At 38.0% G+C, this 27,184-nt stretch overlaps 1 long non-coding RNA gene across 1 annotated transcript in view; it reads right to left on the reverse strand.

Moving 5' to 3' along the window:
* Positions 1 to 27,184, reverse strand: part of LOC103894888 — a 103,501-nt gene that overhangs the window by 29,065 nt on the left and 47,252 nt on the right. Inside the window, exon 2 of the long non-coding RNA XR_657338.2 lies at positions 10,257 to 10,316. This is a non-coding gene — a long non-coding RNA (uncharacterized LOC103894888). The remainder of the gene's footprint in view (positions 1 to 10,256; positions 10,317 to 27,184) is intronic.

Consider the following 27,184-nt stretch of genomic DNA (forward strand, 5'->3'; position numbering starts at 1 on the left):
ATTTCCACCTTGGGCGCTAAATACCAGTCTACTCAAGCTTCTCCTATTCCTGTGGCTTAGGCAATGCTCTGCTCAGGAAGCTCAGGATAAGTCTGTCCTCCCGTTATTCTGGCGTGAGCTAGCTCAGCAGAAGAGACTTTTATTCTGATATGACTCAACCAAAAAGTACTCCGGACAGATATACAAGGAAAACAGAAAATACCCCACAAACAAGCAATCATATCATTATTATGTATTCAAATGTAAAGTGTTTACAGGATTAAGCAGTAACAGCACTGACATGATAACACATAGCATGGCCTCATCCTGCAAGCCTCTCTCATCTGAATAATCCTAACTAAGTGTGTGCAGTCCCTTGCAGGGATTGTAAAGTGCAGAAAACTATGAAATTTGGGAGGAAACAGATCAAAAAGCTGAAGCACACAGCAGCGATGTGACTCACTTAAAAATCTACAGAAAACAAATAGAAATTAATGAATAAAACTGTTTCTGACTTTTGATCTTGTCTGTGGGACACAAGATCTCTCCCACGAGAATAAATATACCAAAGCAAGAGCAACCCCTCCCTTGACATTTTATTATATTTCTATAATTGTCTCAATATACCAGATCAATTGCATTTGAAAATACAGCTATTAAACCATAACTAGACCATCTTTGGAGCCTTTGTTTGTCAACTGCATCAAACAACAATTCTTCGCAGACAAGAAATCAGACTATTTTTACAATAATTGCAAGTCATTTCTAGGAGAAAGAGGTAGCAACAATACCCAAGGAAATAAAATAACACACTTTTGTGCTTTCCCATCAAACCCGATAGTGGTATGGGTTTAAATCAGTCAGAGGCAGCTACGCATGAGAGATTGCACTCTGCAGGCTCTATCAGTCAGAAGTCAAGGATACACGTCCATGATTTATCATACTTTTCATGGTAATTAGCTAGAGTGCCATTTTGCTTCCAGTAGCATCACTCAACTTTCTTTTTTTAATTTGGTCTTTTTTTCTGCAAATGAATTTACATATTTCTCAGTCTCTCATCCCCTACTATGTTTTATTTATGAATATAGGCCTTCCTGATGGTAACTTTAATGTGAAGAAGGTAGTAATTAGTGTACCTATCTGCTAAGTTAATCCCTTTCCCACAATGTCGGCAGAGAAGTTTAAGGTAAGTAACAGTTTACAGTCAATATTAGGTTTAATTATGCTTAATGAGGGTAACTGTCTCTGTTTACTAACTGCACCTAGGTGTGTAGCTCCTATATGAGTTTTTCTCCCAGCCTCATTCTGCACTGTTAATAGTGCCACTGTGTGTGGTACGTGTGGTGCTTTCATCTGTAAAACTGCTCCAGGAGAGCCAAGCAAGTGAGGCACCTGTTTCAACACAGGTTCAGAGGGAGCAGAACGGCCTTAAAACAATGACACCTTTGTGTAAGGAGAAAGTTTTACTGTCTGGTATTTGCAGTGCATTAGAGAAAAGAGGAAAAAAAACTCAAAAAAACAGATGATCCCCAAGCCCCTCCTCTTAAAAAAAAAAAATTAAAAATAAAATAAAACATTTGTTCCCAGTTTGCAGGGTTCATCCCCAAGAATGTCTCCTGTAGGAGTTACTACGTTCTTTTAGTTCATCGAAAGCTGTGTTAACAATTAATACCCTGAAGTTAAACAAAACAATGAAGACTTCTTGTCTTACTCATATTTCATGAGTAGGTATCTTCCAGAACTCAAAAGATTCTAGAGGCAACTGAAGATGTCACCAACGTTGCCTTATAACTCTATACTAGTAAAAGGTCAAAAGCAAAACCTCAGATCCAAAACCAGTTCCACTTCAACTGCTCTGTTTTCAGCCTCTGTGTAATGTTGTTACTTCAGTCTGCATCTTCCTAAAAGGAAGATCTAGATTTGAGTTTACTTCATTACTTTTTGCCATAACATTTTCCTTTGTGATTTCATGTGTTATCCCCTTGGGAAATTCATGCGATGGGAAATTTTTTTTATACATATTTATAAGTACTATGAAAAATGTACCTTCCTAAATCTTTGACTCCCTAGGATGCATGGATTTAAGGGGTTTTGTGTGTGTGCACAAGGGACTAAGTTTGCAGAAGTGCCGAAAAACAAAGCTGTTTGATTTCCAATGAGAAATGGAAGTGGAACACACACTGAAATTGTTCTGTAAAAGGAGAGGTTAGTTCATTTGATTTTTCCAAAGCAGTAAGAATTGAGTTCTGCATTTCGTTCGTATCAGAGAAATGTGAAGTTTGCTCAGACATAGCTTAGGGGCTTTATTTTTTCGTTTTCTTTTTTGGCCTAGTGAGCACTCTGCATGAGTCCACATGTTCCCTCCTTACTTTTGCCATTGGCAAGACTTCAAGAAAAAAATCTCTGGTTAGAAAATTGTTCAAAAAAGGGGAAAAACCTTCAGCTAAATCATGCTTTTTGTTTTTAAAAAACACCCAAGTATTTGATTGTCAAAGTATCAGTTACTAAAGTAAGATTTTATTTAAAGGCTAAGCTCTGTAATTCTGGAAGCTATATCCCAATCAACATGCTTTGGCTCTACAGGTTTCAAAATCTAAGCTCAAGTCTCTTTGTAGGAATAATACATATAAGCTTTAACAATGTGCCAAACTAACCCTAACACCCATGTTACTGGTTGTTAGGGAAAAGGCTTCTAAAAGAGAAGTGAGATTTCGTAACTGATGTCTTTCCCTCTCAAAACCGTGTTCCAAAAAATGTGATCTACACACGTAAATACAAGTTTAACCACTATGTAAAACTGCTAATAGCTATATAACAAGAAAGAAAAGATACCTGCTTTCAAAGCGACAGTATATTCTTCCTTTTGCCATTTAAGACATCAATATTCAGATAAACATGGACTCCATTATGAGATGAAAATTACTTACATGCACATATATTCTTCAGAAAATTGGCAAGGTTTTGTATCCAAGAAGGGAGCAGAAGTAGGAGAGGTCACTTAACTGCTTGAATACAAAATCCAGCAGCTAGCTTAATTTAATGACTTAAAATACTACAGAATGACTCTAAGGATCTGGAAAATTTAAACAACTCATGATTTCAAGGATACATTATGGAAAATATAACTGGAGAATGAAAACAGCACTTAATACAACTGGCCAACGCCAGGAGAGTGCGTATTTAAGTTACTTCTCACCTGCTGCTGCCTTTCAGTTAGTGCCATACAAAGCTTGGGTAACTGAACATTAACCTATTTTACTAAAGCACAGTCCTACAGTCAGAGACAACAGGATTACCTGCAGGCCACTGATGTTCAGTGTACATACACGTGTAACTGTCTCCTCAAAAATCCACAGGCAGATCTCCAAACCACAGGAAGCAGATCTCCCTGACAGGAAGATGGATGTGGGCATTACTATGAAAATCTGTGCAGCTCCTCTCCCCAGACACCTGGTTGGAAAAAAAAACTCATGCTTTTCTGAAGACCCTGGGAAGAAGGTGGGCTTGCTTACTTGGATCAGCCTGGACAATAACTAGGTTTTTCCCATTACAGTGCTGCCTCTACACATCTCTCTGCTCAGATTCACCAATTATAACGAAGAATCTTGGGAGGATAAAGATTTTTAAAACTAATTGCAAAATAACCAAAGAAAAGCTATTTTTCAAACGTCCAGAGTTTGCTTCAGTAAAAATCAGTTTTTTTCCCCAAGATCTAGGGAGGTTCAGTCACCCCTGAATGAATTGAATCTCTGCTGCAGTATAGCGTCTCAGCAAAGAGAAAGATACTCTCCCTTGATGACCTCTGAAGTAACGATGAGAGTCTCCAGTCTTGGTGGAGGAGATTACCTGAGAAACATACGGTCTGGTGGCCTCCAGAATCTCAAGGAGGCTTAAAACTTATATTGAAATGGCTCATTTCATGTTTATAGCCCAACCAAGCAGGTGGGACTGGAACATTGTGTTTTAGCCACATACCAATCAAACTGTTAGAACGTAACTTACAAGAGAACACTTAGACACAGATACTGAGATCTTGGGGCAATCCCATCTCATAAAGAACTTCTAAATGTGCCTATAAACATTACTGGAAAGATATTTTAATTCAGAGGAAGGAAAAAGTTTTGGATCAAAGTTCTGCAAATGAACCTAATTCAGATTATTAAAAAATTAAAGGAAAATTCCTTATGTAATTAAAATGCTCTATGAGTGATTGAGTAGCAACGTTTCTTGCTTCTTTATTGTTTTCTTCAATATTGATTTCTTGCCAGAAAAAATTCAAGTTTTCAGCTGCCTGTCTCTCAGAAGACCCTCTGCCTACTTCCATGAATTCTCTCTGCCATCCTTAAGATATGCCTTCTGAAGGCAAAGAGACTTGTATAATCCCCAAAGTCTTATTAATATCAGTAAGAATGATACAGGTTTGATTCAAAACAACCAGAGGGAATGGCTAAAATGGCCTCAAAGCTGTTTTTCAGACTCAGAATGGTCTGCCTCATCTACCTGGCACTAAAATGTGCTGCTGCCATGTAAATGGTCCAGCTCACACTGCTGCTGACTTCTTGCTGTCTCTCATTTTGTTGTCCGCTATTTTATTTGCTGATACAGGAGGAAGATGGGGTTGGCCTTTTAATAACCTGCATTGACGATAACACTGAGTTATGCAGTAATGCTGCTCTGCTAATCATACTATTGCATAACCTAAGGTTGGTTTTGACCAGAAGGTTTACAACATGAATGAGGCACACGGAAGGTGTTCAGCAGCATCACCACAATGTCACCATACAAATGTCTGATTCAGTTCTAACAGGAAAATAGACGTTCAACGATAGAAAGAGGGTACAGGGAGAGAAAGCGGGAGATACTGAGACAAAGAGGGAGAGGGGGAGAGAGAAAAGGAGAGAAATAAAGGGAGGGAAAGAATGAGGAAGGGAGGGAGAGAGAGAAGGGGAAAAGGATTTCAGAGTACTACTCAGTGAAAGATACATCTATGGAGCTTCGTGGGACACAGTAATGTTTTGAACAGAAAATCTTGTACCACCAGATGGAGGATTTAACCCTCCCTTTTACAATTAGTCCCTTGTCAACCCAAGTTCTACTTGTATGGAAAACCAGGGAAGCCAAGTGCCTACTGGGTTTAAAAAAGACAACAGAACAGAAATCTGACCAGGAGGAGGAGCAAAAAAATTCACTGTCCTGAGCTATCCATTGAAGAAAATTAACTTTCACAAAACAAACACCAGAGATTTAAAGATCAGTACTTTAATCTGTCTGGCCACCTGAATATTGACATCTGGACAGCAAAATTGCTTTTTATTCTTTCCAATGAAGGTAAACTGACTCACTGGCACAGAAGAGAGACTTTAATACCAAATTTTGTTCCATGTGGCAAAAATGCCAAGTGTAACCTGCACCACATCTTCCAGATATTACAAGATGATCTGCACTTAAGATGAAGAAGAAAATCAGAATGACTGAAAGGAAAGTTTCTTCTTGGCTTCCACCCTAGCAATCAATACAGCTACATACATCTGAGCAAGAACCATGATGGTTAAATACCACCTTCTGAATCTCAAAAGACTTCACTGACATCTATTCCTTGCCCATATTTTTTCACTTCCAGTGGACAGGGACATTGCCTTTTTCACAGAGGAGGTGTCAGACCATGGCCCCTGGCGAATCAACATGAATCACTGGCCACATGATTCAAACGTGTGCTCTAAGAAACAGAATTTTAGCATCCTGAAACTCCACTCTTAAAGCGCTGAATGAGGAAGCCTGTTGTGCCAGTGTGTTGATTAAAGAGACCAGCATTTTCACATTCATTTTCAAAAATGGTAAAGGAGGGAGAGTAAAACATTACCTCTCCCACTTTTACCTTTTATATAGACAAATGGGCGCACTGGCCTTGCATTGTTAGTTTTACTAGAATATCTGCTGAACAACACAATGCATATGCATGCAGGTAAACATAAACACACACGCGTGCGCAATACTGAACTTTGTGTTGGCAGCCAGACTGCAGTAACCCATGTCCCCTGGGCAGCAATCAGCTATGAAGCAACAGGAAAAAGTTAGTGTAACGATTAACTAGCCCGGTGGGCTATTATTCATGACAAGTAGAGCAGCAGCAGTGCAGGCTGTGATGCTGGTCACCTCTCCCTCTGGAATGCTGCTGGGTGCCTGGAATCAAACTCAGCACAGAAAAACCAGCAAATGTAATGTCAACATAAGAAAGAAGCTGAATTCCCCCTCTTGGAGTTTGCATGTAAGGAAGACATGCAGGAGCAGAGATTTTCTGTTAAGCTTGATGTTGAAAGAATATGACAGATTCCAATATCACCATTTATCAAACAGGCATGCATAGGTTTTGGTAAGATTAATAAGGTTATTGGTATCAGCTATAGGCAATTATTCCCTATACAGCACCAAGCAACAACTCTAATGGCAGCTGGCAAGTATCAATGTTGATAGCTGCAGCCATGGTCTTAGTACTGAAGCAGACAGTTAAAGTGCATCCATTTAGGTGAAAGACTAAACCATGAGTATCCCTATAGCCAATCAGGGAAAAAATCAGTGTCATCATGGCTGTTCCCCTTCCTTTGGTGCTTTTACCCTGCAGTCCCCAGCAAGCTCCAGAAATTCTTTCAAAATTCTTTCAAGTCTTTCAAATTCTTTTAAAGCAATGCATTAAAGCTGAACATACTGCAACACCCACTATATTTCTCTCGGTGCTACCTCAGTCAGCATTTTGCAGAGAGGCAATACACTACTGCCTGGACTTCAGCTTGAAAAACCAAATTCCATCTGATTTTTTCTAGCTTTCAATGATTTAACTTCATCAGCCATGGCAGAAATGACAATCAAAGATTCAGTTTTATTTTTTATTTTCCAACAAAAGCATTTGCTGCTTACTTAAGAAGACATTGAAAGAAAGTATTTAGCAAAAAAAAGAAAATTCTTTCTTTCGATAAACTCTCTTTCCTTCTGAAAGGCTTTGCTCTGTGTGGATTATTAATTTACTTCAATTATTTTGAAGTGCCTCTGTTTGAGTGGGTAGGAGTTAAGTATCCACAACGCCAAAGTAGGTTCTAGAATTAGTTTTTGTAAACAAAATGTTCTGCAGTGGCCTAAATCTGCACAAGTAGTAAGTCTTGAGTATTTTGGAAGTCCTTTTCCACAAAGAGTACTTCTGGAGACCCTGAAAGCTATGGGACCCAGGTCCATGAGCATGTATTATGGGACTTACATTGTATGGACAGGTCATATCTCTCTAATCATGAACACATATAAATCCTTTTTCTCATTTTGCAGGAAAACAAAAATGTTGCTCTTATTTAAATGTGGAAAGCAAAATCCCACCTGGAAGAGGCTGGTACCAACTAAAGCAACTGACCAGAAATTTTAATCTGTCAAACAGGAGGATTTATTAGGACACAATGACCCAGTGATATAAGAGAATGCAGAGAGCCAGAACAACATACACAACTAGGCATGTAATCAAAACCAAATAACAATCTTTCAAAATCTCTCTAACCACAGCTCTCTCTCACAGACACACATATACTTATGCACAGATACAGGAATACTTAAGTTGTTACCCTTTGTTAAATGTTTTCAGCCCAGATATCTTTCTGGTTAGTAGGTACATACACTAAAAACAACAAGAAGAAGAAAACAAGCCAAAAAAGCCCTAGGAAAACTTCAGATGGAAGAGTTTGAACATAGTTATGTGCTCACATTCACAGAAAGGAGGAACCAAATCTGGGGAAAATACACAGGCTTATCACTTTATAGGCAGTGGGCACTGGCTTGAACAAAGACTCCAAAAATAAACACATCTAACATTTAAATCCCAAGCTGTTTTCAGTGACACCCTTTCTCCTATGACTGTATGTACACTCAAAAACAAAACCCCAGCAGCTAAACATCCGCAGCCTTGAGGAATTTCAGTTCTCAATCTCAAGAAAAAGCTATCATCCAAACCTGTATCCACAGGCTTCTACTACCACATTCTGATTTAAGGACACAAATGCAATAAAACTAGAACCAAAGAGAGAGAAACCAGTTGAAATGAAGAGTTTGCACTACCCGTTCCTTCACAGATATGGAAGGTGTGATGTAGGCATCTGGAAAACCAGAAGATATCTTACCTGGTAAATCTCATTTCGTAAGTCTCCCCACTTTCAATTTGCATTCCTGTGCGTTGCACATACTTCCATATAAATTTATAGCTCCTCTGCACTGTTGCCCATAGTTACACCCAGTATTTACAGGTAAGCCTGCAACCCTGTTCCTCCATGGAGGGAAAAGAGACAGGAAGGAAAATAGTATGAAGGGAAGTAGGAAAACAATTCTGCACTTACTCATCTGTAGTTGGTGGTTATATCTTAGGAATAGTTGCTTTAAAATACAAGTTGTTGTTGAGGTTTGATTTAAAAATCTCTGTCGGTTTTGACATTCAGGTGAAAGTATTGCTGCTGGCTCCAGAAGAATTTGCGTATCTTATCACTAAATAAAATGTCTGAGGCGTGCACCAATCTGATGAAATTTTAAACAAGAGTCCACACAAGCACACATGCCTTCCTGTTTGATTTCTGTCCTGTTTACTCCTCTATAATAAATTATATGATCATCTCATTCTAGCTGGAGGCTTACCTGTGCATGTAAAAAGGAAAATGATAGCAGCCTATTCGTTTTCACACTTTACAACTGAGAACCTGAACAAAATTGTGGATTTTGGGAACAAGCAGAAAAACTTATTTTGTTACCATCTACCTCCTCTTTAATTGCCACAAAATTGGTGGAAAATCCCATGTATTTATGTATTTTCAAAAATAATTTCCCACACTGAAAATAAATAAATAAATGAAACTACACCTCTTTTACTACAAACACTAATATACATGCTTAACTTTATGTCCTGCAATTAATCTCATCTACTTCAACAGGATTACTCATAATGCTGTGAGTGAAATACATGTGTAAATCCTTGCAGAATCATGGCCCGAATTGCCAACAACATTATATGGCACAATTAAATGCCTAGGCCTAGAGTGGCTCTTCAGAAAGATTAGGAAAAAAAAAACTTTAGGCATAATAAGTAACAAAATCTACTCCGGGGAGTGGCTATGGGAGAAACAGTATTGTCGCCTTCCCTTGGGAAATTCACCTGTCACCAGATCCTTCCAGTAATTCACCTTCTTCCTCTACCAGTTACCACCTTCACTTACCACTTCCCACTCCTTTCTCACTCATCAAATACCATTCTCCCTCTCCACACATCCTGCTGCTGCTGCTGCTGCTATGTGACGAAGGAGCCAGGAGATGCATCTTACTCCTTCTCATTCTTTTGTGCAGTGAAGTAGGATGAGAGCACGGTCTGGCCCTTACATTAACTAGCATAGTAATAAACCACTCACGTGCTAGTTAACAGAGCTGGGTGCACAACTGAAGGATTTCACCAACTTTGCTTCTTAACCATCTGGTTTCTTCTGCAAATACTCACAAATGCTGTATCAGAAGTTACTCTCTGTACATTGTCTAGTTTTTGACTAAAATCCACGGCTTCCACAAACACTTCTGCTTGTAAATTAACTCAGCCAGAAATATTAACTAAAATGCCAGGAAAACAAAATCAATCCCTTAAAAGTTCAAATGACTATTTGTCACAAACATTTCACCTCTACTAATGAACGGCAAAAATGAATGATAGAAAATGCAAAACTGTATTATGTTTAGCAGTTAACATTTTAATAAGGAGGAGATTAGCAATTTTTAATACCTCCAGTGCTTTGTTATATACAGTAGCACAATAACTGAATATTTTAATTGCTAATTATTTAGACCTCATTCAGTTCTCACTCAGGCAAAACTCCCATTGAGGGACTCTTGCCTGAGAAAAGAGCTACAGGATTTGTCTTACTGTAATTTGAAAAAACTTTATATATCATAAAAACTGTCAAGTTATAGTGAGACAAAAATCATTAAATCCTTAGCAATATTAAACCCTACTGAAAGTCCCACTGACTCTTAACGCCAATGTTTTCATATTAAGTAAAACAGATAATTGCGGTTTACCAGTTGTAACTTACCTGTATAATTTATGCCCAGATATGCTGCTGCTCTTAAAGAGGTCTAATAACGTTTTGAGTCTTCTTACCGTATCCCTGCTTTTCTCCTGTGGGAAATCTCAGTTCAAACACGATAGGGAAATAGCATTTCCAAACTATTATGATGCCAACACCTTCAGAAACCCAAAAACTAGCGTTTGGTTTTACCTTTTGACTTCGGACTCCAAAAGGGTTAAGAGCAGCTCTCAACACTTCTTTCTTATGCTGCTGTAAAGAAAAGAAATGCTTATGTTTAGGGATTTGCACACGCAACACCTTGAGTTTTCACAACAGTCAAATAGCTAGGCATTCAGTGGGGGAAGTGGGTGGAATGCTGTATATATATAAACATATAGCTATCTGAAGGAAGACAAAACAAAGTCCTGCACATTCACATTTAGTACATAGGTGATGAACAAATCAACTAAATGTACTAGTATCCGAAATGTCATGTTATACACATCCTTCAGAGAGAAAAGTTACACAACTGAACACCAAATTAATAAGATTCCATGCTTAAAACAAAACAAAACAAAAAAATCTCAGTTTTTCCATTAAGTGTAGTTTCATTCCTGTTAGAGATAAAAGCAAATGGGTGTCACAACCGAAGTTTTGCCACTTATGTTTGCCATTCAATGCATTTGTGGGAAAAGTTACAGGTAAGTACTCTAACAGGTCAAGAGTTTGAAGAGGTTCTTTTATTTTTTTTTTAATGAAAAATTGTGTATAAAGTCTTCGCATCTTTCAACTATAAATGGCTTTAATGACTAAAATGTTCAGAAAACCTCTCTATAGGCTGCATTTTGAAAAAAGAATTAAAAACAGACTTAGTACCTTATACCACTAATTACCAAAATGTTCAGAACTAGCTGCCAAACAGCTGAGGAAGTATTTTGAAGTCTGAAAATAAGACTCGGGCACTTCACTTCCACCAATTCAGAATACGTTTTAGGGACCTGATTGGCGTAATTTCCAACTCCTGTTATGAGAGGTTCACTTAAATTACAATGCCCGAATCCACTCCAGCCAGGCTTCTTGCTTCCTCGCAGGAGCAGCGAGATCCCTTCATTCCCCTCAAGCACTGACCTTTCATCTAAGAACCTGTGTCCAAAGCTAATACCAGCTCGAGTATGGCAGGACAGGGCTAACTAAGCCTACTGGTATTCTTTAATCCTTCGCTGGTGAGGGGTTTTCAAAGCTAGCCACAAAGACATTTTAATCACTGAGATTTTGACCCCTTTTGTCATACTGCAGAACTGATTCAATTGCACTTATTTGCTATAGACCTGTCTCCTCAAAGCTCAGATGATTTTTTTTATCTGGTAACGGACCTGTGATCTGTCACCTGTTAAAAGTAATCTGTTAACAGAAAAGAACTGCTCTGTGGAGCACCCTTGCTTATTTAGAAAGGACACAAAGTGTTGCTTTCTCAAATAAAGAAGATGCAACACCAGCAGGCTTTCAGACACGGCATTTCCAAGCGTGACTTCCCACCAGTTCCTAGCTACTACAGAGACGCTTCTGTTGCTTTCTCAGAGACACGCTTGCAATTTCTTTTCACATCTGCAGCCTTCCTCTTGTTTTCTGGGTGCTTTCCACCTCTGATCATCATGATCAAACGATGCTCCAGCTTCAGCATTTGTGGAAATTTCCCTATGGCGATCCCCTCCAGCCTACGTGGGTCAGTCCTGAGCATACACAGCATAGTCTGTTCGATGGCGGCTTCCACTGTTTTCAGGGAGGAAGGTTTATTTTGCTTGAACTAAGGCTGTGTAGCATGTGCTTCAGCTTTCATAAGGTCTGCAGTTGCCTGAATAGACACACTGGATGGCAGCTGTTAGCACTTTCCAACATTACACAACCACGGTCTGGAATAGTCTGTCAGTTCCGCGCAGACAATGAATGAAGCAAAACAGAAGGCCTAAAATATTGAGTAATGAGGATAGGATTTTGACCTTTAAATGCTGTTAGATGTATTGCACGAGGATATGTTTGATTTAAGCGATACTATTAGGTATGAAACTGTGCTGTTTGCCTAATGTCTAACTCATCTAACGACTGAACCACTCTGTACTTGCTGGCACGCTATGTGCTGCAGCGAGAGATGGCTCTGCTGAGTGAGCCCAGTAAGAGAGGGTGGCACCGGGGAATGTGGAAGAGATGAAAAGAGGGGGGAAAGCATCAGAAAAACTGATCACAAGGTGAAAGAAAATATTTTCTATTTTAAACCCACTGATCAGTCAGACCCGTGGTGCTGCTTAGACATTATCTCCTCAAGCTCTGCAAAGGATTAAATCCAAGTCAAAAGTCTCAGTTTCCCTCCTCTGGTCTACTAGCATCTGAAATTTTGTACAACTACCCATGATGTACACAGCTAACTTTTTGTCAGTTGTGATTCTTGCCAGAAAGTGCTACGCAAGAGTCTGTATAACTGTTATGGTTACTTTTCTTTATTTTCGCAATCATTAATCGATCCTTTCCAAACATCTGAATGCCTGAGTTTAATTAGTGGCAACATTTCTGCCACATAGTGTTTAAAACTATTTTTATATGTGATTTAAATTAATCAACCCTTATACTTGAGATGGTCATTTGTTGGACCAAAACAGCTACTAGAGCATACCTTATCCAAAATTACAGGCCATTCATTCTGTTTTCAATTCCAACGTCCATGTTTACATTTAATTGTTTCACTTGGATCAACAGCTTATTGGTGATTCAAATTATATCATATCAAGTAATACCCTCTAAATCTGATGCATTCACATGACATCAATGATGTGAGAAACTATGCACGCAACTCAGCAAACCGCTTTTGGTCCACTTGAAAGTTAAACCCCACATACTAAGCACAGGCGAATACTTCACAGCATAGGATCACAATAGGCTTACTGACCTCAAAGTCACAAAATATATCACAATACTCAGAGAGGCTTGAAGTAGATCATGGTAATTTCCTAGAAAAATGTGCTTTCAAGGATGAAGCAAATTAGGTACACCTACTAACTCTGCTTTTTAAAATATCTAACCAGAACGAGATCTACCACAAAAATATGAAATACAGAAAAGGACAATTTAAACACTGCTGAATTTAAAATGCGTCTTCTGCTGTGCCAGTTGCTTGTACAGTAACAACAGCATACTGTACTGCTGTTCAAATGCAAACAAGAAAGAACTATACATACTTGTTAATTTCCTTATGTTAATGCCTTATAAACTGCATGGCCTTTTGACATTCGCTACTAATGAAAAAAATCCTATTCAGTGAGCTATCATCAGATTAAGTGAGACCAAGATAAATACATTCCATTCAAGAATATGTAAAGAACGTGTCAATTTTATTTACATTTTCTTTCAAGGTTATGGAGCTTTCGCCGAGGGGGGAGAAAATATTATAGGATGATAACTGTGAGGATCTTCTCTTTTTAAGACTCTATATTCAAAGAACAAAATGCAAAGAATAAGATAAATTATATTAGCATCACTCCAGTTCAATTCCTTCCAAACAGTCATCATACATACAAACTAAACTCTGGTAGCAAGTGGATGAAAGCAATCACTACTGATTAATGCTAAGAATATAGGAGCCAAAAGAGTTTCAGACAATGATACACTGTGAGACTACGAGTAAATCTCTTGGTCTCTTTTGAGATTCAGTCAACCTGGCACGAACACTGGGTAAAGTATGTCCTTAGCAAAATGGACAATGCATCACAGCAATGCTCTTTTTTAAAAAAGAGACTTGTGTGTGAATTTAATGCGTATGGAAAAGTCTAATCTGGCAGGCTTAGAGCTTGAAATCCTCTCATTTCCAGGACAGTACTTCTAGCAGCAGAACAGATTGACTCACACAGGCTCACCACTACCCCTCAGCCTTGAACTGAGGGACCATGTTGAGTGGTCAGGTTTTGTGGCTGGTTCAACCTCTTTCACCGGACTTACAACCACAGACCAATTACTATTGACTGTAGTAATGTTTTTTGTGATATGGACTTCTGTCCACTGAGAACTAGAGTTGAGATCTCTTTAACTTGTTTCAAGAGTCAAGCTTGTCTGTCTGGGGGAAAAAAAAGGAATAAATCAAATGACGAGCATTAAACTCCATGATAAAGACAGATACTGGATAATTTCTGAAGACAACTGCCCAAAGCAGACCACTGACCTGGCCTGCAGGTATAAGATAATGAACTGGATATGAATTGGCTTTTTTGCAGGAAAGGAAGCTTCGTACACGTATGGAAAAATTTTAAAGAAACAACAGTGTTACAGTTTACACATGAAAAAGTCTTTCAGAAAACAATTTAAGTTCCCTATGCACTTCTAAATTCTATTTGAAAAAGACTATCTGCCCATATTTATCTCCATGGAAGACTTGGATTAACTGCCTAGGCCCAGGACAAAATGACCTTTGAAGGCAACAGTCACGTGATGGAGAAAGAGGAACATCTGTAACACTTAACCTCCTTAGGTTAGCAGGTTAACCTCCTCTTTACTTTATGTACCATAACTTTACTTAAACAGAAATCATCACCTGGAACATGAGAAGCAAATGGCATTTTTAGTGTTAGAGGTACTAGCAACTAGCCTATGTATTTCTTCAGAAGGAAATACCAATGCAGACGGTGAATTAAAACACGCCATGGTAACAGATGAAGACTTCAACTGTCAACAAAATCAGGCTATTAATTCTCACATAAACAGTCTTTTTAAATCTTTGATTTTTAATATACAATCCAAAGATCACTCTCACATTTCGGCAGCTTTTGTCTTTTAATGCCAATCATTTCAACTGACTTTTCTCACTACCCTGTGCTTTCTCTCCCCTTTGGAAAAGGTGAGTGAAAATATCAAATGATATCTTACTCTGCCAAGGCCAAAGGAGCCGTTCAAACATTCAAAAAAATTAGGCAATGACTTTGCTTAAGGCAGGGAGGGAATGTGATTAGCAGTGGGGTGGATCACTGCCTGGCAGGTGAGGGGAAAAAACCCAAACCTGAACCCAAACCTCTTCTCATTCTCTGTTTCAATCTATGCTTAGGTCTAGACTATGTAAACAGCAACCAAAAATTACTGGATGGAGAACACAGATTTATTTTGCTGCTCATCACGTTCTTTTCTCAAGTGACAGATACTGAGATTCAAGGGGAACCTGGGAAACTACTGGCCTGTTCATTACCACCGACAGCAAAGATGCCCTGACTGATCCACTTGGACTAAACTATCACCTGCCACAGGATGCAATCTCACAATGGACAGATCTAAATGTGTCTGGAAGAGCAGCTCACGCTGCTGTTGGCCTCTCTGTACCTCCTCAAACGACAAAGAAGATTTCAGATTTTATAGCCGTCAGCTTACAACCTTTTACCAGGTTGTAACTCACTCACATGACAAGAAAACAGATATACGATGTGTCTGTTACCCTATTTTTTCCTTCAAATTTCTGTTCTATTTCTGAAACAGAACAAGGCTGAAACTTTCCTTTGACTGAGATGAACCAAATGTCACCTCGTAACAAAGACAGACTCCTCTATCCCTGGTCACTGGCATCACAAAGTAGGAATCAAAGATGCTGCTTTTGTCCAAAAAATCATTATCACCTTTAAAATTTAATTCCCTCAAAGCACTAGAGACTAGTCTGGGGGAACGCAGAAGGGAAGCAAGAGATGACAATTCTCCATTCTCTCCAGAGACTATGCATCCCTACAGATTTTGCTTCCTGTGCAATGCTTAACTCCTTGATGCCTTTTCTCTCATGATCTCTTCCTTGGCAGAAACTTCTCTAAATTTAAAAATCAGAACACGAGCCAAGTAAATAAAAATAAATAAATAAAGCTCAATGTCTATAAAAAGTATACCAACTAACCTGCTTAATTATTAACAGGTAAACACAACAAATTCTGAATTATTTACTTAATCTTTTTCAGCTACAAACCTCAGACTTATAGAGCATGAAATACATGCTTTATTTTAGGACACAAAACAGATATTTTAGAAGGCTGTGGACTTTTTTTTTTTGGAGGTGGGGTTGTTTTGAAGAATACACACTTCTTATTAACCCCAAAATACCTTCCTCTCACTGAACCCGGGTGGAATTTTAAATACAGAAATAAAAGTTTTAGTATAAAGATCCTGTATTCATTTGTTCGCTAGTGAATGAGCTGGCTCGCTCTGACTTGCAGCTGAGCGAAAACTAGATTCCTGTGAGGCATATGCACCCTCTCCCGTTTCTGTACATCTGCTAGGATTCAGAGGGAGAACCTGGTGAAGACAGAAATTCTACAATGAAGGATAAAATAATCCCAGGTAAAATCCCATTTTCTTTATTGAATAAAGCTACCCTGCTGAAGTAAACCTTGTCTGTGCCGCAAATAAAAAAAAAGGTCAACACCACCGGTCCCTGATGACCTGACAAGGTGCTGTTCTAGGCCTGACCTCCACTGAGTCCACCTTTATGTTCTCCCTCCGTCTGACATATCGTTCTGCCTAACCCAGTGCTGATCTGACACAGCCTTCCCTGGTGATATGCTGAAAACAAGGGAAGTTCCAAGTTCCTTGCTGGATAAAACAGTGACATTTCTGTACCTGCTGAAGTTAGCACATACCCTTTGAAGTCTCCAGCATTCAGTAGTGTTAAACAATGCCATCTCCTCCTCAGTAACCTCAGGCCATCATACAGTCATTACCATCCAGGAAAAAAGCTACATCATCACCATCATCACAGAAGAAACGTGGTTGTGAATATCAGACAATTTTTCTTAACTAGCTTTTCTTCTTTGGAAATGATTCTATAATACTGCTTTTGAAGCCCTAGATTAATAAAGACATACGCATACATGCTGAAGGTGCGCATGTGAGACATGCCACTAAAAATCTATTCTAAAGTTTCACACACAAGCAGAAGCCTTACAAGAGCGTTACAACGATATTTAACAAGGTATTCACATACTATTCCCTCATCATTTCTACAAACCTGTACAAATGTGACATCTGATAACATATTTATTAATCTACTCTTAATTGCTATAATGGTTCAACATAATTTGGGTTTTTTCCTGGTTTTAGTTCTTAACAATTTTGTCAATATTTACATACTATACTTTTTTTTGCCTACCGAAGCCTTCCAAAGGTGCAATTCAGGGGATGAGACAGTTAACCACAGAGCTAGCTTAGCCTCTAATTTAGGTGGCCTACTTATGTTAGCAACATTTTATTAGCACGTTATGCTGTATATTTCATATTTAGTACACTGTGTGAAAATGGCTTACTGTGTACTACTCACAGAAATGACTTACAAATTCCGTTTGACACATAGAGAACAGTGTATAAGTAATACATGTATTTCTAAGTATACATAACGCTACAGAAAATAAGGATAAACAGAAGACGTAGAGAAAACACTAAAATGTATCTGATGATGGAGATAAAGCCTTGCTTATAAATACTTTGGTAGACCAAAGACACAGAATTAGGGATATATGCACAATGCCCATTCCTCCTTTAACTTTCGATTTCAAATCTTCCTCTGGAAGCCTCAGCAGACATCCAGCTGAAGGAAAAGATGACTTTCTTAATTGCTGAAGTCTCACAGTGGAGAGAACTGCAACAAAGCACACAGCAAATCCCCCCAAAACCTTTCGTATTTTACCAGACCCAAAAGACAAAGTAGGATCTTTCTTTGAGTTTAGGAGTGCTTTCAGGACATTTTTGATGAGGCAGGTAAGTTAGCTATGTCCTCATGAATTATGCAGCCTTTCCAGTCTGTTCTTACACAATGCTAGCTGGAAGCCCCAGGGAAGGATGCCCCGTGCATATGAGCAGCAGGTGGTACCAAAGGAGAATCGCTCGGCCAAATGAGATCCAAGTGTTCCTGGAAGAGCTGGAGAGCAGCTTTGAGCAGGGATCCGTTATCTAGCTATAGCTATAGCCATTTTGGTTGTACTGACGTTCAGAAATTACCGCTGGAAAGGAGATTTTTACTTTCGCCCTTAGTTATGAGGAAAACTATACTGTTTTTCATGCTCCTCATATTTACAAAGTGAATCAAAGCTACACCAGCAGGCATCTGTAAATCAAAACATGATAATAGATAAGGGAAAATCCTTCAGCCTCACCTGAACTAGGCCTACATAAAAAGACCCGTAAGCAGTCCTGGTGCAATTCTTACTGCCTTGGAAGGGGCAGAAAAAGGGATTTAGCCTATTTGCTTCAGCCAGATCCTTCCTAACTTTCAAATTATTTGAGCCGCTTTAGATACAGGTGGCTTGTTTTACCACATACCCTTGAAACAAGTAGGTAGAGTAACTACAAGCAAATCATTCACATTTATCAGAAATATGTTTTCCTGAGATTGTCTGACAGGTGGATATATCAGCATGAAGGAAGGATGATAACCTTCCAGGACAAGTTGTCTCCAGTTGCCTCTGAAGCCTGTGGTACCCCAGTTAAGAAGGAAAAGTCAATCAAAAGGCAAGGAATCTTGTTTGTAATCAATATGTTTTAGCTTTTTATATTTCTTCTGCTATGTAATTTGTCAATATATCTATAAATCCTTTTACAATGAGGTAGCTAAGACAGATGCTAAGACTTTAGTAAATACCGAACTTGTTTTCTGCAAAACTATATGATCACAGCAAAAGCATTTTTTTCTACTGGTGAGGCATTTTCAGTATTATTACAAAGGACCCTTACTGTTTATTACAATCCCTGACAAAATATCAGTTCCAAAGCTTTTCTCAGTATCTTCAGCTGATGTTTTGTCAAGTGACATTCAAAACCATTTTTATTTTGAAAAACAAAAACAAAACAAAACTGAGCCTATTTCACATACTTTTTATTCTCGTACTTTACCGAATTTTTCAAAATTATTCCAATACATGTACAACACTTACATGGCATACCCTAAAGTGCCTCACAATAGAGAAATTCAGTTCACATTTCCTCTAGGAAAAAACCCACAAAACAAAACAATCTACAAAACCTCTTAGAAAATGTATCTTTCCCCAGTTATATTCAGTGGAGGACATTAAAAATTCAATATTTGCCACTTTGCAGTGACTTCTGGACACAAAACAGTTCCTTCATGCCGCAATAGTTTCCTCTAGTCTAAACATAAGGGGAACTAGAAGAAAAGTACACACTTGAAACAGTACTAAATATGACACCCACAATACAGCTCCCATCCTGACATCACTTTTTCCCTTATTTTTTCCTATCATTTCTATCATTCATTACAGATACAGTATTTATTTTTTATAGCAATTACTATGTAAAAATCGGTACATAGAAACCAAGTTAGAAGAATGGGTCTCATTAAAAATTTATATTATTACAAAAATAACTATTATATTAAACAAAATGAAGACTGAGATATTCAGATCAGTAGGACATTTTTAGTTCTAACATTAATCCTGCTTTAAGGACATGAGGACAATTGATTTAGTAAAAACCTTAGCTGAGATACATCGATAAATAGTATTTGGATTAAAACCATGTTGGGAGCTATATTGCAAGCTAGTAGATATCTCCTTTACAAGAGTGCCTCATATTTTATAGAACAAATACAAAGTTTGTACAGATTAAGATCTGAAGGAAACAATCCAAAAGGGACTCTACAATTTTAGCTGAAAATTCACCAGCAAAAGTGAATGGATAGTTGTGGATCAAACTAACCTTTTCTGTAATCTTACCAAAATCAATGAGATTCAGGGATGAATTTAACACACTGCTTATTACACAGTAGAGTTTTTCAATTAAGAACACTTTAGTACAAATACTTTATGTAGTAAAATCTGTTTCTTGAGGTGATACCCCTCAAAACATGTGATCCACTTGATATTATTATTCTAATATGACCTACGTATGTAACTTTTATCTATATTTTCCTCAAACTTGCACAAAATTACCTCCACTTTTCTTCCATTTCAATGGATTATCCAGGGTTTTGCCCTCTTATGTTAAGTGGGACTAAACAAAGTTTCTGAAATATATCATATAATACAAAACTATGTTTTCAAGTAATAAATTATTTATATTGCAGTAGAGTTTAGAGATTGCAGCGAGATCTATGTATTAGGCACTGCAGTGACACAGACTGGGAGACAGTCATCACTAGAAAAAACTTTTCGGACGTGCCAGCCAAAGAGTGAAAGAGCAGGAACTACTTTTTCAGAGGAGTTGGGGGACACAGATTGGAATTACTCAGGAAATCTGTGACAGCGTACAGTGCTGAACTTTTATATCAAGTTACACTCCACTGCTTTAACAACAAAGCCTTCCTTCCTATCTATTAATTAATATAAAGCCCGCTCCAAAAAAGCCAGTATTACATCTGCCCCATTAACTTAGCAATTCCAAACATCATGCTACTTTGCATTTGCGTAACTCTAACATCAAGAATCTCAAAGCACTGTAAAGCAAAAACAAATAGAACTACATTATCCTCACTTTGCAAGTAGTAAAATAAAAACATAGAGGCATTAAGGGTAAAGTCAAGTCATCTCACCTAACTTTGGCCATCTAAAAGACACTGTTGCCTAGGCTGTTCCTTTCACCACTGGAGCAAGGTGAGCATCTTGAGAGGGTGATTCCTTCTCTTCTCAGATAGGTGGCTAAGTCAATCACCAGAGGAGGCCCTGCCTTTCTTCTGCCTATTCCTTCCATCTAGCCTAGATGCCTAGGCTAAATGCCTCATGTTTAGATGAGTGAGCTATATATCCCTATCCTATCACAAAGTAGATCTCTCTTCAGTGTTCCCTTGGTATCCTTCCTAAGAGGCAAACCAGTGATTGGCCAAGGTCTGTATGTGCTGACTAGTCAGCACACAGGCACAGAAAGTTCGGTGTGCACTGCTAGACCTATTAGTGTACTGACAAACGAGACAAACAGAACTCATTGCTTCTTAGCGTCCAAGTAGTCTAACAGTTGACCACCATTTCCTGAGCTACCGGCAGGCCAAACAAACGACCATAAGTTGCTAGGTCTAACTGAGATTTGTGCCGCTCTTAGCCCAGAGTGGAAGCCCAGCAGGAATACTCAAGGTGCTGTCACAATATAAGTAATGGTTATAAATAAAACTCACATCAAAATGAGATTTCTTCCAAGAAAGGTGATAAAAGTCTGCTATCAGACTTTGATCACAAGTCCTACTATTCAGAAAAGGAAATACCTCTGAATCACAATGAAAATGAGTCTGTCTGTGGCTGAAATAACTTTTAAAAAACAGAAATGCTTCTATCGTTTTCCCTGTCAACCCAGAGATCAGATTTGGGGGTCCAAAAATGCTTGACTTTTCTATGCATATTTGCACACATCAGAAAAATCTGGCATGATACTACATGATAGGATCTTGAAGCTCTGAAGTAACTGTGAAGTGGTATTTCAAATAGCTCTTCCAAAATGAAAACTGGTTAACACAAAATTAAGGCGGTGCCTCTTCCAACATTAAGACAGACAACAGGAATGAAAGATACATTGTCTTGTCTCTCCCACAAAAGTATGACTTAGACTAACAGCTTCCATTCTATGCATAGAAAGTTAAGTAATGTATTTCAGTGTTTTTACCAAATAAAACCTGGGAAGGAGTTCTCTAAAGAAATCACAAGATACCAATGGAGCCGCATGAAAAAATACCAGCACTTTCACTCAATCACTTTCCAAGTCCTAAAGGGAATGAGAAAGCTGCAGTACCTCAAGAATCAGATTTTGCAAATTCAGACTTCTCTTTCTTCAGTTACTGGCAAAAAGCATGCATTAGGTACATGTAAAAGCCCTAAAGTCTTGCTTTAAAACAAAGCACTGCTGTGTAGCGAATAAGCCTAAATCGTACATGCTTATCACAAGCCCAGCAGTTAGCACTGAGCCAACAGCTAGAAACAGCGCTACCACGCTCATGCTTCTCAGTTTCAGCAAGTCACTCTGTTTAAAATGAAAGTAATACGCTAACAGTTCCCCGACCAGTATTTGTATCACTATTATAAATGGTTATCTGTTATCAGCAGAGAAGAATCGATACTTAACGCAGTAGCTAAACACCAGCTCTCACTGTTTCACGGCTGAGGGGAGAGAAGGGAGAGGGATGCTAAGGAGCAGGACTCCGACCGCAGATCCTGCCACCAGGAAGCACAGCAGCAGCAAGCACCCGACCGGCTCATTTATCAAAAAGCAGAAGGATCTTCCAGGGCCAAAGTAGTGGGATGGCCTTTCCTAGGAATAAATTTGCATTGCAGATCTTACCACCTTCTTCCATACATGCACAACTTATTCATTTGACCTGCCCGTTCCAAAGAGAGCTATGCTCAACAAACAAGACCTATCAAAAAACCACAGTGGCCTTGACTCTTTCTCCAGGTAAGAGGATGAGAAAACAAATGGAAAAGCTCTCAGTTAACTCAGTGATGAGTATATCCATATGCTAATAATGCTAACGCTAATAATTCCTACTGCAGGTACTAACCCGTCAATAACACTTTTGGACAACTTTTTTAAGGGCATGAAAGTAATCTTAATACTTTGCCAGAGCAATATCTTCACATCCATCTACTACCGTTAAGTTAACTTTCCAAGCCCGGGCAACCGACATTACGCACAGGAATTAGACTGATTTGTTAATGTTTATTTTTATGGGGAGGAAAAAGAATATCTTAACTCTGAACTTTCTACTTTTGTTAATGATTAAAAAGTTATTTAAATATTAACTTTATTAAATTAATAATTTATATGACACTCCTAAAATTTACTTACAACACATACTAGCCAAATCTGTTTGTTGTTTTGGGGGCAGGTAGATGGAGTGGGTGAAGTATTCAGACAAAACAAAACAGTTTCCAATAGAAGGATATAGACCATGTTCTATTTATCTGAGAATAACATCTATTATTTAGTGTGGAGCAAATATGTTCAGAGGCTAAATGGTCTCTTTCAAATGACAGAGGGATTTTTTTTTTCCTCTTTTTGTTTAGTACAACATACCCCTGATACACCCAAATAGCTCTATTTAAAAGGCAATCTTTATTAGGTAATTTTTAAAATGGGAATTACAATATGTACTAGCAAAAATTGCTTGGCTGTTTACTTACTGATTCTTTACAGAGGCTAATTATTTTACCAATGGACAAGATGAAATCTGTTATAAAAAATGGGACTTAGATGTTAAATCCCATTTATAGCAGAGAGTTATTTTGTTTCTAGGTCTGGTCACCTAAAAAAAAGGGACAATAAATTGAAGACTGTATCATACTTCAACAATAAGAATGGGTGCCCCAAACTTTCCATCAGAATCTCACTGGCTCTCCTACTTTACAAGTGAGAAAAACCTATCTGAAAAACGAGTTGGGGTGAGATAAAGAGCAGAAGAAAATAAAAGGCTTCCTAACTTCCAGTCTTGTGCTTAGATGATTACGTTACTGTTTCTGACCCAGAGACATTACATCTTCTCATTTTTTAAAGAAAAAAATCCTGCATTTTTAACGTCTCTCTTGCACACCCACCTGTGAATCCATATTTGTATAATCCACTATCATGACTAAAATAATCTAATAAATAGGTATCATGGCCATTCAAATCTGAAAGTGAGTGTAAAATTTCAGTCCTTACAATATTGAGTTTATCTGTGTAAGCCCCTTAAAATATTGGGTATTTCTGTTTAGCAGAGTCCCTCCAATGCATACACTTACATAGCCCTCCCTGTGATACCACAGGCAGCGCTTTCCAGTTACAAAGTCAAGAGTTAACAGCAGGATGCTGTTGAGAAAAAAGCTTAACTTATGAACATGTTCAGATTGCCATTGCCCAAAAATCTGAGTAATGTTCCAGATATGTTATGTTAATCTGTTACACAAGATTGTCTGTAATGTGAATATTTTTTTAAGGAGTACTGAGGGTGGTGTTGGGGGTTGGATGAAGGCAGGTGGCCAAAGTTATTACTGAATTGAAGAGGATTATTTTAATTATTATTGGACTATTAACCCTCTGCATGGTCCTATTTAGCCAGTTTCATTGTGTTTACGAGTAATATGATTTATAACCATTGTACTTGAAATTACTGTTGATCACCGAACATTTGGGAATAAAAATAGATATGATTAGATGTGCAAAGCTCATTTGAATGCAGTTTTATGCACGGACTGGGTTTCCATCCACTAAAAAATAGCCCTTAATAATAAGATATCAAGGAAAACGCAGTGAGAAATTATATTTTATGTATAATATGTGATCTGTGTATTCTAGATACACCTCATAATGAACGTGCCCAAATACTGAACACGAACTGAAGAACAAACCTTTTGTGTTGATGCAAAATTTGAGTGGCAGGAAAAAAACATAACAGAAGATAAGGGGTTTCATTCACAATGCAATGTAAATTAAAAAACCATGGATACAAAAGAGTAGAAACAAGCAAGGTAATATAACAAACTTACATTTCACCCTCCACCATTACAAGGATCAAAACAGGAGCATACATCTTCATTCTAGTCAGATGGCCACTATAATAATAAATTGTAGTAGCTCATACGAGAAATAAAAATACCAAGGACTCAGTTCTGTTTTAAATTGAAACAAAGCAAACCATAACAAAAAAGAAACAAAACAAACCATAAAGTAAATCGTACATGCTTATCACAAGCCCAGCAGTTAGCACTGAGCCAACAGCTAGAAACAGCGCTACCACGCTCATGCTTCTCAGTTTCAGCAAGTCACTCTGTTTAAAATGAAAGTAATACACTAACAGTTCCCCGACCAGTATTTGTATCACTATTATAAATGGTTATCTGTTATCAGCAGAGAAGAATCGATACTTAACGCAGTAGCTAAACACCAGCTCTCACTGTTTCACGGCTGAGGGGAGAGAAGGGAGAGGGATGCTAAGGAGCAGGACTCCGACCGCAGATCCTGCCACCAGGAAGCACAGCAGCAGCAAGCACCCGACCGGCTCATTTATCAAAAAGCAGAAGGATCTTCCAGGGCCAAAGTAGTGGGATGGCCTTTCCTAGGAATAAATTTGCATTGCAGATCTTACCACCTTCTTCCATACATGCACAACTTATTCATTTGACCTGCCCGTTCCAAAGAGAGCTATGCTCAACAAACAAGACCTATCAAAAAACCACAGTGGCCTTGACTCTTTCTCCAGGTAAGAGGATGAGAAAACAAATGGAAAAGCTCTCAGTTAACTCAGTGATGAGTATATCCATATGCTAATAATGCTAACGCTAATAATTCCTACTGCAGGTACTAACCCGTCAATAACACTTTTGGACAACTTTTTTAAGGGCATGAAAGTAATCTTAATACTTTGCCAGAGCAATATCTTCACATCCATCTACTACCGTTAAGTTAACTTTCCAAGCCCGGGCAACCGACATTACGCACAGGAATTAGACTGATTTGTTAATGTTTATTTTTATGGGGAGGAAAAAGAATATCTTAACTCTGAACTTTCTACTTTTGTTAATGATTAAAAAGTTATTTAAATATTAACTTTATTAAATTAATAATTTATATGACACTCCTAAAATTTACTTACAACACATACTAGCCAAATCTGTTTGTTGTTTTGGGGGCAGGTAGATGGAGTGGGTGAAGTATTCAGACAAAACAAAACAGTTTCCAATAGAAGGATATAGACCATGTTCTATTTATCTGAGAATAACATCTATTATTTAGTGTGGAGCAAATATGTTCAGAGGCTAAATGGTCTCTTTCAAAGGACAGAGGGATTATTTTTTTCCTCTTTTTGTTTAGTACAACATACCCCTGATACACCCAAATAGCTCTATTTAAAAGGCAATCTTTATTAGGTAATTTTTAAAATGGGAATTACAATATGTACTAGCAAAAATTGCTTGGCTGTTTACTTTCTGATTCTTTACAGAGGCTAATTATTTTACCAATGGACAAGATGAAATCTGTTATAAAAAATGGGACTTAGATGTTAAATCCCATTTATAGCAGAGAGTTATTTTGTTTCTAGGTCTGGTCACTTAAAAAAAAGGGACAATAAATTGAAGACTGTATCATACTTCAACAATAAGAATGGGTGCCCCAAACTTTCCATCAGAATCTCACTGGCTCTCCTACTTTACAAGTGAGAAAAACCTATCTGAAAAACGAGTTGGGGTGAGATAAAGAGCAGAAGAAAATAAAAGGCTTCCTAACTTCCAGTCTTGTGCTTAGATGATTACGTTACTGTTTCTGACCCAGAGACATTACATCTTCTCATTTTTTAAAGAAAAAAATCCTGCATTTTTAACGTCTCTCTTGCACACCCACCTGTGAATCCATATTTGTATAATCCACTATCATGACTAAAATAATCTAATAAATAGGTATCATGGCCATTCAAATCTGAAAGTGAGTGTAAAATTTCAGTCCTTACAATATTGAGTTTATCTGTGTAAGCCCCTTAAAATATTGGGTATTTCTGTTTAGCAGAGTCCCTCCAATGCATACACTTACATAGCCCTCCCTGTGATACCACAGGCAGCGCTTTCCAGTTACAAAGTCAAGAGTTAACAGCAGGATGCTGTTGAGAAAAAAGCTTAACTTATGAACATGTTCAGATTGCCATTGCCCAAAAATCTGAGTAATGTTCCAGATATGTTATGTTAATCTGTTACACAAGATTGTCTGTAATGTGAATATTTTTTTAAGGAGTACTGAGGGTGGTGTTGGGGGTTGGATGAAGGCAGGTGGCCAAAGTTATTACTGAATTGAAGAGGATTATTTTAATTATTATTGGACTATTAACCCTCTGCATGGTCCTATTTAGCCAGTTTCATTGTGTTTACGAGTAATATGATTTATAACCATTGTACTTGAAATTACTGTTGATCACCGAACATTTGGGAATAAAAATAGATATGATTAGATGTGCAAAGCTCATTTGAATGCAGTTTTATGCACGGACTGGGTTTCCATCCACTAAAAAATAGCCCTTAATAATAAGATATCAAGGAAAACGCAGTGAGAAATTATATTTTATGTATAATATGTGATCTGTGTATTCTAGATACACCTCATAATGAACGTGCCCAAATACTGAACACGAACTGAAGAACAAACCTTTTGTGTTGATGCAAAATTTGAGTGGCAGGAAAAAA

This window comes from Aptenodytes forsteri, unplaced genomic scaffold, assembly GCF_000699145.1.
Source record: "Aptenodytes forsteri isolate BGI_AS27 unplaced genomic scaffold, ASM69914v1 Scaffold379, whole genome shotgun sequence".
Taxonomy (NCBI): domain Eukaryota; kingdom Metazoa; phylum Chordata; class Aves; order Sphenisciformes; family Spheniscidae; genus Aptenodytes; species Aptenodytes forsteri.